Source organism: Lathyrus oleraceus, chromosome 4, assembly GCF_024323335.1.
Source record: "Lathyrus oleraceus cultivar Zhongwan6 chromosome 4, CAAS_Psat_ZW6_1.0, whole genome shotgun sequence".
Classification (NCBI taxonomy): Eukaryota; Viridiplantae; Streptophyta; class Magnoliopsida; order Fabales; family Fabaceae; genus Lathyrus; species Lathyrus oleraceus.
Genome location: NC_066582.1, coordinates 54830987 through 54843328, shown reverse-complemented (window position 1 = coordinate 54843328; position 12342 = coordinate 54830987).

Here is a 12342-nt window from a genome sequence, read left to right as displayed (position 1 = left end):
AAAAATCACCTTCGGGTAGCTTCAAATTGGCTTGATCTTGATCTGAATTCACTTGGTTCTTCCTCCTCTTGCTTGCAGTGACCAATTGAGATGAAAAAGGCAATGAATCCTTGGAGTTTGAACCTCAAAATAGAAGGTGAAATGTAAACTCGATTTCAAAGAAATCCTCAAGGTATTCTATGGTGTGAGGTTATGGGATCACTTGGCAAGGCTTGGGCAAGGTCTGTCAAGTTCTGATGCAATGCACTTGTTTAAATAGGCAAGGGAAATGCTTTCTACACCATTTGAATTTTTTTCCAAAATTAGCAAGTTTGGTGCCTGGATGCATGGGCATTGATTTGGGCCCAATTTGTGATATGATCTTGCTCTAATTTGTGCAAAATGAGTACTGAAATGCTAACATGTAAGCATGCAATAGGAAATGGTCATTTGAGTTCAAATCTTGCCAAAATAAACCTATGAAAGGAACCATGTGCAAGTCCCTTAGTCTTTGTCCAAATTAGGTGATATTGGACTTTTTAGAAAGGTGAGATAAAGGGGAACAACTTTTATGTTGAACAAGATTTTATTTGGAGCTTGGATCATGCTGAAGTTTGAGGTGGAAGTTGGAGAAATCAAACATAATTGAAAAATTTTCTAAGTACCAAGTCAAATGACCACTTCTTCCACCTTGAATAATGTTTGCTATGAGCTCCAAATGAAAATGGTTCCTTCACAAAATTTGTATCTCTTTCATCCCTCTCCAATTTGGTCACAAATTTGACATAATTTGAATTTGGCATGAGGGAGTTATGCATTTCAGAAGTTGAGGAGAATTGTTTGTTCAATGGTAATGGCCCAAAATTACCTATAATGTTTCCTCTTCGCACATTCTCTTGCAAGTTGAATTTGAAGTTTCTCAAAGAATAAAAGTTGGAGAAGACATCTTGAAATTTATCATGAAACTTGGATGGCCTTCATCTCATAAATATTGAGCAGGTTATGGTCCTTGGAAGTTGACCTCCTAACTAGGGCACAAACAAAATGACCTATAATCTTTCACCATAAAAAATGACTTTCCAAGCAAAGCTATCTCTTAATGTCAACATGAAAGTTGTTTGGATTGTCATAAGGAGTAACGTTTCTCTTAGAATCATTTTCATATGACAAATATTGTAGGAGATAGGGTCTAGGGAACCCCAATTTTGACCAGTTGACTTTCTCTAGTCAACATCTTTGAACCAATTTGCAAACTTGAAGTTCTCGTGATCTTTGGGACTCATGGAGGATCATATATGTATAAGATGATGTATGATGAAGTATACCTTGAAATATTTGACCAATTGATGAGGAAACTTGTTGAGGAAGTCACACAAGATACCTAGATGGATTAGGGCTTCCAAGACAAACAAGCTTCAAACTCTTGATGAATTCTTGATCAAAATGATAAATGAAGAACATGGGGACCCATATATGATGTATATAACCATTGTGAACCATTCCTTGATTGATCCTTTGTCATGAGGGTCTCAAACCCTAGTTGTGAGCCTGATGAGGCATAGGTGGATGCACACACTACCTACAAAAGGAACAAAGCTATACATAGACATATTTTTGGTATTTTGGTTCGTAAACAAAAGAAAATAAAGTATGATACAATCAAAATGTGCTTGGTGATCTCTCCCAATGCAAAACCAATAAATGAGGGGTAAGGAGGATGCCAAGGTATGATCCCAAAGCCAATGTAAATGATGAGATAGCATGAGGGGTCTTAGGGTCAAAATTGGGGTCTTTACAAAGTTTGAGAAATGGTAATTTACATGGAAAAGGGCTACATTGAATACAATGATCATTACTCTCCCTATTAACTTCGAAATCCGATGTGCTCTTGTCTTTGGTTGAGAATGACGAATCAGAACCAAATGACTTCTCAAAACTGCTTCAAAGATCAAGATCGGTCGGATGCAGTTACTTTCCATAATCCTTAATTTTTTCCTAGATTTCCCCAAGGTGGGGTAATCAATCTACCGGGATAAATTTTCTATTTTATGTCTCTAACTTTTTCCTGGATCGGCCTTTCGGGTTTTCAATCCACCGAGACGCTCATTTTTGCCTAAGCCGCCCTTTCGGGTTTTCAACTTAGCGAGTTGTTCTTTTATTTTTTAGGCGAAGTATTTCTTGACTGTATCAGCATTCATAGGACGAGTGAACTCTTCACCATCCATAGTTGTAAGAATCAAAGCACCTCCTGAAAAGGCTCTCTTAAAAACATATGGCCCTTCATAATTAGGAGTCCATTTGCCCCTAGCATCAGGTTTGAAAGATAGAATCTTCTTAAGCACGAGGTCGACTTCTCTGAACACACGAGGTTTGACCTTCTTATCAAAAGCTGTCTTAATTCTTTGCTGATATAACTGACCATGACACATGGCAGTCAATCTCTTCTCTTCAATCAAATTCAACTGATCATATCTGGTTTGACACCATTTAACTTCAGTCAACTTGGGATCTCAACCTCCACGGGGAGCACATCTTCCATGCCATAAACAAGAGAGAAAGGGGTTGCCCCTATTGAAGTGTGGATGGATGTACGGTACCCATGCAAAGCAAACGGGAGCATCTCATGCCAATCCTTGTATGTCACAACCATCTTCTGAATGATCTTCTTAATGTTCTTATTCGCAACTTCAGCAGACCCATTCATCTTAGGCCTGTAGGGAGAAGAATTATGATGTGAAATCTTGAAGTCTTTACAAAGACCTTCCACCATATTATTGTTCAAGTTATATCCATTATCAGTAACGATCTTACTTGGCACACCACAACGACATATAATATGATTCTTGATAAACCTTGCAACAACTTGCTTGGTTACATTCACATTATTTGCCGCTTCAACCGACTTTGTAAAATAGTCAATAGCCACCAGAATGAAACGATGTCCATTTGAAGCTTTGGGCTCAATCATGCCAATTATATCAAATCCCCACATGGAGAAGGGCCGTGGGGAGGAAATGACATTCGACAGTGTCGGAGGAACATGAATCTTATCCGTATAAATTTGACACTTGTGGCACTTCTTCACAAACTTGCAACAATCAGATTCCATTGTCAGCCAATAGTAACCTGCTCTCAACATTTTCTTTTCCATAGAATGTCCATTGGAATGAGTACCAAAGGAACCTTCATGGACTTCAGTCATCAATGGGTTTGCTTCGTGTCTATCCACGTATTAAGCAAAACCATATAAAAATTTCTCTTATAAAGCACATTACCATTCAGGTAGAATTTGCCAGGTAATCTTCTAAAAGTCTTCTTATCTTTCAAAGATGCCCAGATAGGTAAATCTGACATTTGATATCATAATACCATGGCTTTTTATCTTTGACTTCTTCAATTGCAAATACATGAGCTGGCCTATCAAGATGCATCATAGTCAAATTAAAAACTTCATTCCAAAAATTCACCACAATCATTGAAGCCAACGTTGCAAGAGCATTTGCCATCCAGTTTTCATCTCAAGGGATATGATGAAACTAAACCTTTGTAAACAAAGTAGAAATCCTCCTCGCATAATCTCTGTATGGTATCAAACCGGGTTGATTAGTCTCCCATTCACCTTTGATCTGATTGAATACCAAAGTTGAATCTCCATAGACGTCAAGGTATTTAATCCTGAGATCAATGGCTTCTTCAAGCCCCATAATGCAAACTTCGTACTCAGCCATGTTGTTTGTACACTTGAAGGTCAATCTAGATGTAAACGGAAAATGAGTGTCGTGAGGAGTAATAATCGCTGCCTCAACGCCATTACCATATGAATTAATAGATCCATCAAATACCATGCCCAAACGGGAACCAGGTTCTGGCCCTTCTTCAAGCAATGGTTCATCACAATCTTTCATCTTCAAGTACAAAATCTCTTCGTCCGAAAAATCATACTGCACTGATTGATAATGAACAACTAAAAAATTACTAAGGGGTAAGGAGGATGTCAAGGTAGTATTGCTCTTTTGGTATTTTAGTTAGTAAATAATGAAAAAAAAAGTATGATACAATCAAATGTGCTTGGTTATCTCTCCCAATGCAAACCCAATGAATAAGGGGTAAGGAGGATGTCAAGGTGTGATCCCAAAGTCAATGCATATGATGAGATAACATGAGGGATCTTAGGGTCAAAATTGGGGTCTTACACTTGTTAATCTGGAAAAGCTATTTGAGAGGCCAAGGAAGTTCAAATTAAGGCTTAATCCCAACAAGTGCATATTTGGGGTAAGATCTGGAAATTTTCTAGGATTTATCGTCGGCCAACGTGGCATTGAGGTAGATCCTGAGAAAGTGAAGGACATACAAGCTATGCCTCCACCCAAAATCGAGAAGGAATTCTGAGTTTTCCTAGGTAGATTGAACTACATCGCTAGATTCATATCTCACCTTACGACTACTTGTGAGCCAATCTTCAAACTTCTTTGAAAGGATCAAGGTGTCATTTAGAACAACGATTGCCAAAACGCTTTTGAGAAGATCAAGGGGTATTTGCAAGAACCTCATATCCGGATGCCTCTTGTGTTTGGAAGACCGTTGTTCATGTACCTTACCATCATCAAAGGATCCATGGGATGCGTCCTTGGCCAACATGATGAGACTAGTAGGAAGGAACATGCAATATACTACTTAAGCAAGAAGTTCACTGATTGTGAGAGTAGATATTTGATGCTTGAAAATATTTACTGTGCGCTAGCTTGGGCCGCCAAATGCTTAAGACAGTACATGCTCACTCATACAACGTTGTTAATCTTCAAGATGGACCCTGCTAAATACATATTCGAGAAGCCTGCTCTAACTGGTAGAGTAGCCAGTTGGCAAATGGCTTTAACCGAGCACGGCATCCAACATGTCACTCAAAAGGCCATCAAAGGGAATGTATTGTCTGACTATCTTGCACATCAACCCTCGGAAGACTACTAGTCTATACGCTTTGAGTTATCGAATGAGGACACCATGCTGATAAGGGACTGCAACATACCCGGCCCCGAGGAAGGACCCGAACTAGGATCTCGATGGACTCTTGTATTCGATGGAGCTTCTAAAACTCATGGCAATGGAATTAGGGAAGTCATCACCTCCCCAACTGGTTTCCACCTCTCATTCACCGTAAGGTTGTGTTTTGAATGTACAAACAATATGGCGGAGTATGAGGTCTGTATCTTTAGCATTGAAGCTGAAATTGATCTTAGGATCAAAATCCTGGAAGTCTACGGAGATTCAGCCTTGGTTATTAGCCAAGTCAAAGGAGATTGGGACACTAGAGATCACAAGCTCATCTCTTACAAGGAGCATGTCTTGAAACTGATCCCTTACTTTGACGAAATCACATTCCACCACATTCCTCGAGAGCGGAATCAGCTAGCCGATGCATTGGCAACTTTGTCATCCATGTTTAAGTTCAAATGGAAGAATTAAGCACCATCCTTTCACCTCGACTACTTAGATGAGCCTGCTTACTATTTAACGGTCAAAGACGAAGCCGATGGTTATCCTTGGTTCTATGACATCATGAGATTCTTAGAGAACTAAGAATACCCTAAGGACGCATCCATCACGGACAAGAAGTATCTTCGGAAATTGTCATCCAAATTCTTCCTAAATGGATGGGTATTGTACAAGCGAAATTATGATTCAGTTTTGCTAAGATGTGGGAACAAGCAAGAAGCAAATTAGATTATAATGGAAATCCATGAAGGATCTTTTAGGAAGCAGTCCCATACGCCAACGTTATAATACAAGTGGTGGCTCGGTTCTTAAGGAAAGAAATCATTTATCGTTATGGGGCCCCCAACAAGATCATTATTGATAATGGATCTAACCTCAATAACAAAATGATGAAAGAGTTGTGCTGAAGCTTCAAAATCGACCACCACAACTCATCGCCTTATAGACCCAAGATGAATGGCACTGTCGAGGTAGCTATCAAGAACATTAAGAAGATCGTGCAAAAGATGTTGGAAACCAACAAAGATGGGCACGGAATGCATCTGTTCGCATTACATGTCTATTGTACCTCAATACAAACCTCCACTAGGGCAACCCCTTTCTCTCTAGTGTATGGCAGGGATGCGGTCCTTCCTGTTGAAGTAGGGATTCCTTCCTTAAGGATTTTGACCGATGTCAAGCTTGATGAAGTCGAGTGGGTACAAACCCGATTTGACTAGCTGAACCTCATTGATGAGAAGCACTTGGCAGCCATCTGCCACGACCAGCTTTACCAAAAGTGCATCAAGAGGGAACATGACAAGAAAGTCTTCCCCCACAACCTCAAGGCCGGAGACCTTGTATTGGAGAATATTATGCCTATTCACACCGACCCAAGGGGAAAATGGACGCGAAATTACGAGGGTCCATACGTTGTAAGAAAGGTCTTCTCTGGAGGAGCCTTAATCCATGCAACTATGGATGGTGAAGATCTTCCATCCCCTGTGAACGTGGATGCAGTCAAAAAATACTACGCTTGAAAAAAAAGAAAAAAAATAAAGAAAAAAAGCCTGATAAGTTGAAAACCCGAAAGGACGACTTATGCAAAAATGGGTATCCCGGTAGACTGAAAACCCGAAAGGACGGTCTAGAAAAAAAGTAGGGATTTAACAAAAGCGAGACGATGCATCCCGCAAATAATATTTCTTCACTCCTCAGCGAGTCAATCATGTGGCTTCCCTAGCAAGTCAATCTAGTCACCCTCCTTCTGAAAGCAAGATCAAAGAATGACTGAAGACAATAAAGACTATAGCAGAGTTGAAATTTGGTGGAAATTTGAGATATTTCATTGCCATTATAGTTTTTCAATTTCTTTTTGCAATCACCTCTTTAGGAATTGCTTCCTTTGTACAAAACCACCCATTTTGGGACCATTTTATCAATGAATTAGTTCCCTCATTTGTGCTCAATATTTTTACTTTTTCTACTTTGTTTGCAAAATATGATTTTTTTCTCAAAATGATATTACATCGAAAATTTCTTGATATAAAAACTTCTTCAAACAAAAAATTTAAGGGAAACAACTTTGAATTACTTCTCTTTCAAAAAGTTGCTAAAGGTAACCAAAAATATGTTTGGTATCCCCGCCTGAAAGCGCCATACAGTCCCGTGGACTTGGTCAATCAATTTCTTCCCCGACTGAAATCCTTAGCTATTGCGTTTAGTGCTCGCTTGTGTAGCGGTAAATTCATGACCATCAAGCTATGGATAAACTTGATGTCAATAAAACCAGAGTCGCCACCGTGCTTTTATTGTTTCCAAAGGAAAATGGAAAAAGTACGAACAAAACTCAAAAGTAAGAAGTTTTCAAATTAAAACTAATAAAATCCCAGAGATTACATGTAAGGGGGTTGGTTACACAGAGGGAAGGTGTTAGAACCCAAAGTATCCTAGGTACTCCTAGGGAGCCCTTTTTTATGTGCAAGTGTTTTGGTCAAAAATGATGTTTGATAGAATATAAAATGGGGGGATGAGAAAAGAATTCATTAATTATATTTGTATGTTTGACAAGACCTTCGGTCTTATGCCTACGTACCAACATAAAAATGAGGGATCAAAACCTCGTAGTTCGTGGTAAAAAATTCAAAGAAGTTGGTGAATTGATTTTAACAAAATTTCAATAAGAAGGCACAAAAGGCCAAAGTTTTGAATGGGGCTATTTATTCTTTTTGTCTTTTTGTCTTTTTGAAATTTGAAGTCAATATTGTTAAGTTCATTTACAAGCTTGATTAAGAAAAGATTTTAAAATTCATTGACATAAGGCCAAAGTTTATAATCATTAAAACATGTCTAAGTTAAAAAACACAAACAGATAAAGTTTTTGAAAAGAATGAGAGATTTTGAAGTTTAAGAAGTGGGAGGAAATGAAGGGACTATCCTAGACAAAAATTAAAAGTTAAGGGTTGAAAAGATCTGATCAATGGGATGCAATCCAATATACAAGAATGTCATATATAAACTCATTTTCCTTTAGACTTTAGCAAGCAACATGCATAAGCAATATCTAAGCAATTATATGAAGGCCATGGCATCAAATAAAGATATCCAGAATATCCAAGCAAGCATTCCCATAGCTAGCAATCTTCAATTTCTTCCAATGCATCAGATGAAATATTCCTTGGTCAACTCAGAACAATCATCAGACATCAATAATAATAACAGGATAACAATTAAGAATAAAGACAAAGTGACAGATGCATCAAGGTCCATCATAACTCTTGATTTAGATGAAAGGTACAAGCAAGGATAGTTCAATCTCAGATAGTGGCATTGGCCAAGTCTTTAAAGCATATGGAAGTTTCCTATCCTAAGTCCAAAAGCTCAGATCAAGTCCAACAGTCCACCAAAATATTTTTTAGGGTTTTTGTTATTATTAGGTGTTTTAAGGTCCTAAGACCACAAACAAAATCAAAACAAGTAAACAATATATACAATCACAAGAATATGGCTCAAGTGAGCAAAGTGAAAAGAACTGAAGCATAAACAAGTTGCATGAAATGTAAATGGCAGATGAATGCTAAATGAACTGAAATTTAAATTGCATAAAGTAAATGACTTGAAAAATAAAGCAATATGAATAAAAGTTAGTCAAGTGTTAGTCAAATGTTAGTGATGACTTTTAATTGGTTAAGTCATTCTTTGGAGAACACTCAACCATTCATTCACAAGTATGAATCCTTGAACCAAGACATCATCCATGAGAAGGGCTCTAACTTGGATAATTTAACAAGTATGCCACTAGCTCGCATGAAAGGAAAAAAAGGTCAAGTCTTCACACAATGCCATGAAGAATGGGAGACTTACAATCTTACTTACTAGAATGATATGTCTTCTTGATCAAATTTAGATCTATGTTAAGCAATCATAATTGGACTTATGTAGAAGTCACAACTATCTGAGACCAGGCAATAAAAATATTGGTGTTAATGCATGTTAGAGATTTGGTACAAAGAACCAAACTCCTAAAACATACGACATACTAAAAGAAATGGGGGAAGGACCTATCTCAGTTTGGCTCATGTTGATTCATCTAACACAAGGTCATTGATGAACCAACTAGTATTAGACATGAAGAGATTTCATTGGTCAATGATGGATTGGGGAAGAATATGGATGGAGATGAAGAGGGGAAAAGAAATAGAAACCCAAATTGATTACATGAGGAATTTCATCTAATCAATAATGTCCATTCATTTTGGGAGATGAAATGTACATTTCATCAATCCCCTGAATCCAATAGTATTGGTCAAACAAAAGTGAAATCAACCATGATCAAGGCCAAACAGAAAGTTAAACATCACAAGACTATCAAAATGGCTCAACATAATTTTCAAGCATTTATTTAACTAAAAATCAATTTTAAAATGAATTAAAATGCATTTTAAATTGGACAAAACCTCAAATCCCTTTAAAACACCAAACAAACGACCAAGGGATTTATCCTAGGTCAAACAAGGTCAAAGGACCTTAGACAAAAAAATTCACAATTTTTAGAAAGTCAGAAGTATTTTAAAACAATTTAAAATAAGCCAAAAAACATTTAATTCATGAAAAATATCAAAATTAATCCAAAAAATAATTTTAATTCAAAATAGGAAAGAGAAAATATTAAAGATTTTTTGTGAAAGTCCCATATTTTTGGATTAAAAATTAAATTAATATGAATTAAACAAAATAAAGGAATTAAATGAAAAATCAGAAATAAAATAGAAATTCAAAAAAGCAAGGGTCATCAGATCTCCCTCATTAATTGAGGTGGTTGATTTGATGGTCACGCACTAGAGTGCACCAAACACCTCAATCAACTCGTGCACACCAATGGTAATCACAAGGGAGGGTTAAGATTAAAATGTGGTGTCATGATCAGATGGCCTGGGATATTCAAGCACATCATCGGAGCCCTAGCTCCGATCATCTTCTCTGGTGGACCTCACCGGACTAGTCCCCCATCAACCACCACTAAAATAAAAAGTGAGTACACTATTTTAAAGAAAAAATGGTCAGGAGCTCGAATCTGGCCTCAATTTCACCCAATTCCAAGTATATTGAAAGATATGTAGACTTGAAGTTTGAGGTGCATGATCTAAGTTACTTCGATTTGGCCTAAAAGCAACTCAATCATGTTGCCTACATTGGTAGGTCTTTAGACAACCAACAATTAATCAAAATAGTTGAGAAATGAGGGAGAATCAAAGAAGAGAAGTTTGAGAAAATTCACCTTCGGGAAGCTTCAATTGAGCTTGATCTTGATTTAAATCCATTTGGTTCTTCCTCCTCTTGCTTGCAGTGACCAATTAAGATGAAAAAGGCAATGAATCCTTGGAGTTTGAATCTCAAAATAGAAGGTTAAATTCAAACTCGATTTCAAAAAAACCTTCAAGGAATTCTATAGAGTAGGGTTCATAAATGGTTTGGCAAGGCTTGGGCAATGTGTTTCCTTTGATTTTGAGCAGGAGGGCATGTATATATAGGCTCTTGCATTGCTTTGCACACACTTTCAAAATTTGTCAAAAATAGAAACCTTGGATGCATGGTTGCATGGGGGTGTACAAGGCCCATTGAATAATGCCAAAAGGTCTAACATTGCATGTTAATCAACCTAAAATGATATCATGTGATCATGCATTATATAAATGAAAATTGGACATTGATCTTACCAAATGAAGGCATGTAAAGAACCCATGCGCAAGTCTTTCAATTCTTGTCCAAATGAAGTGATCTTGGATGCTTTGGAAAGGTGACATCAAGGGGAACAACTTTTATGCTGAAAACATTTTCATTTAGAGCTTGGATCATGATTAATTTTGAGGTGGAAGTTTGAGAAATCAAACATGATTGGAAATTTTCTAAGTCCCAAGTCAAATGACCACTTCTTCCACCTTGAATAACGTTTTCTATGAGCTTCATATGGGAATGGTTCCTTCAACAAAGTTGTATCTCTTTCATTCCTCTTCAATTTGGCCACAAATTTGACACCATTTTGGATTTGTCATAAGGGAGTTATGGATTTTAGAAGTTGAGGAAAAATGCTTGTTTAATGGTAATGACCCAAAATGACCTATAATGTTTCCTCTTGGCACATACCCTTGCAAGTTGAATTTGACATTTCTCAAAGAATAAAAGTTTGATAAGACATCTTGAAATGGATCATGAAACTTTTATGGCCTTTTTATAATAAAAATTGATCAAGTTATGGTCCTTAGAAGTTGACCTCCTAACTAGGGCACAAACAAAATGACCTATAATCTTTCACCATAAAAAATGACTTTTCAAGAAAAATTAGCTCTTGATGCCAACATAAAAGTTGTTTGGAATGTCATAAGGAGTAACTTGGATCTTTAAATCATTTTCATATGCAAAAGTTGTAGGAGATAGGGTCTTGGGAACCCTAGTTTTGACCAGTTGACTTTCTCTTGTCAACTTCTTTGAACCAACTTGAAAACTTAAAATTATCTTGATATTTGGGACTCATGGAGGATATTATATGCATAAGATGATGTAAAGTGAAGTATACCTTGATATTTTTAACCAATTGTTGAAGAAACTTGCTGAGGAAGCAACACAAGATACCTAGATGAATTAGGGCTTCCAAGGCAAACAAGCTTCAAACTCTTGAGGAATTCTTGATAAAATTGACAAATAAAGAGCATGGGGATTCATATATTATGCTTAGAACCAATGTGGACAATTGTGGGATTGATCTCAAACCCTAGTTGTGAGCTTGATAGGGCATAAGTGGACACACACACACTACCTACAAAAGAAACAAAGACATGTATAGACATATTTTTGGTATTTTGGTTATTAAACCAAAGAAAATAAAGTATGATACAATCAAATGTGCTATGTGATCTCTCCCAATGCAAACCCAATGAATGAGGGGTAAGGAGGATGCTAAGGTGTGATCCCAAAGTCAATGCAAATGATGAGATATCATGAGGGATCTTAGGGTCAAAATTGGGGTCTTACAGCTTGGAGATCAGAAGTTCCAACTTTCTGGTATCGGGAAGTCAACACACTTCCCCAAACTTTAAAGCCCAATCATACTTGGCACAACTTACAAACCTTGCATTTGCATAATTCCCCTATAGCAGCCCGAACATGCATCAGCATCTTGCATACATGACATCACATGATAAGTATCTTCTAAAAACTTAAACTAAATTAATTCACCGAAATCCGGAATTTCCCAACCTGTGTTAGGGATTTTCCCCAATAGAGTCAACATTTGATTTGAAAAATTTTCCCCAAAGAGAGTCAGGTATTCTTATTTGTTGCTAAGAATCATCATTGAACTCTTTTATTTCAAGTTTCCCTAGAAGAATCAGGTAT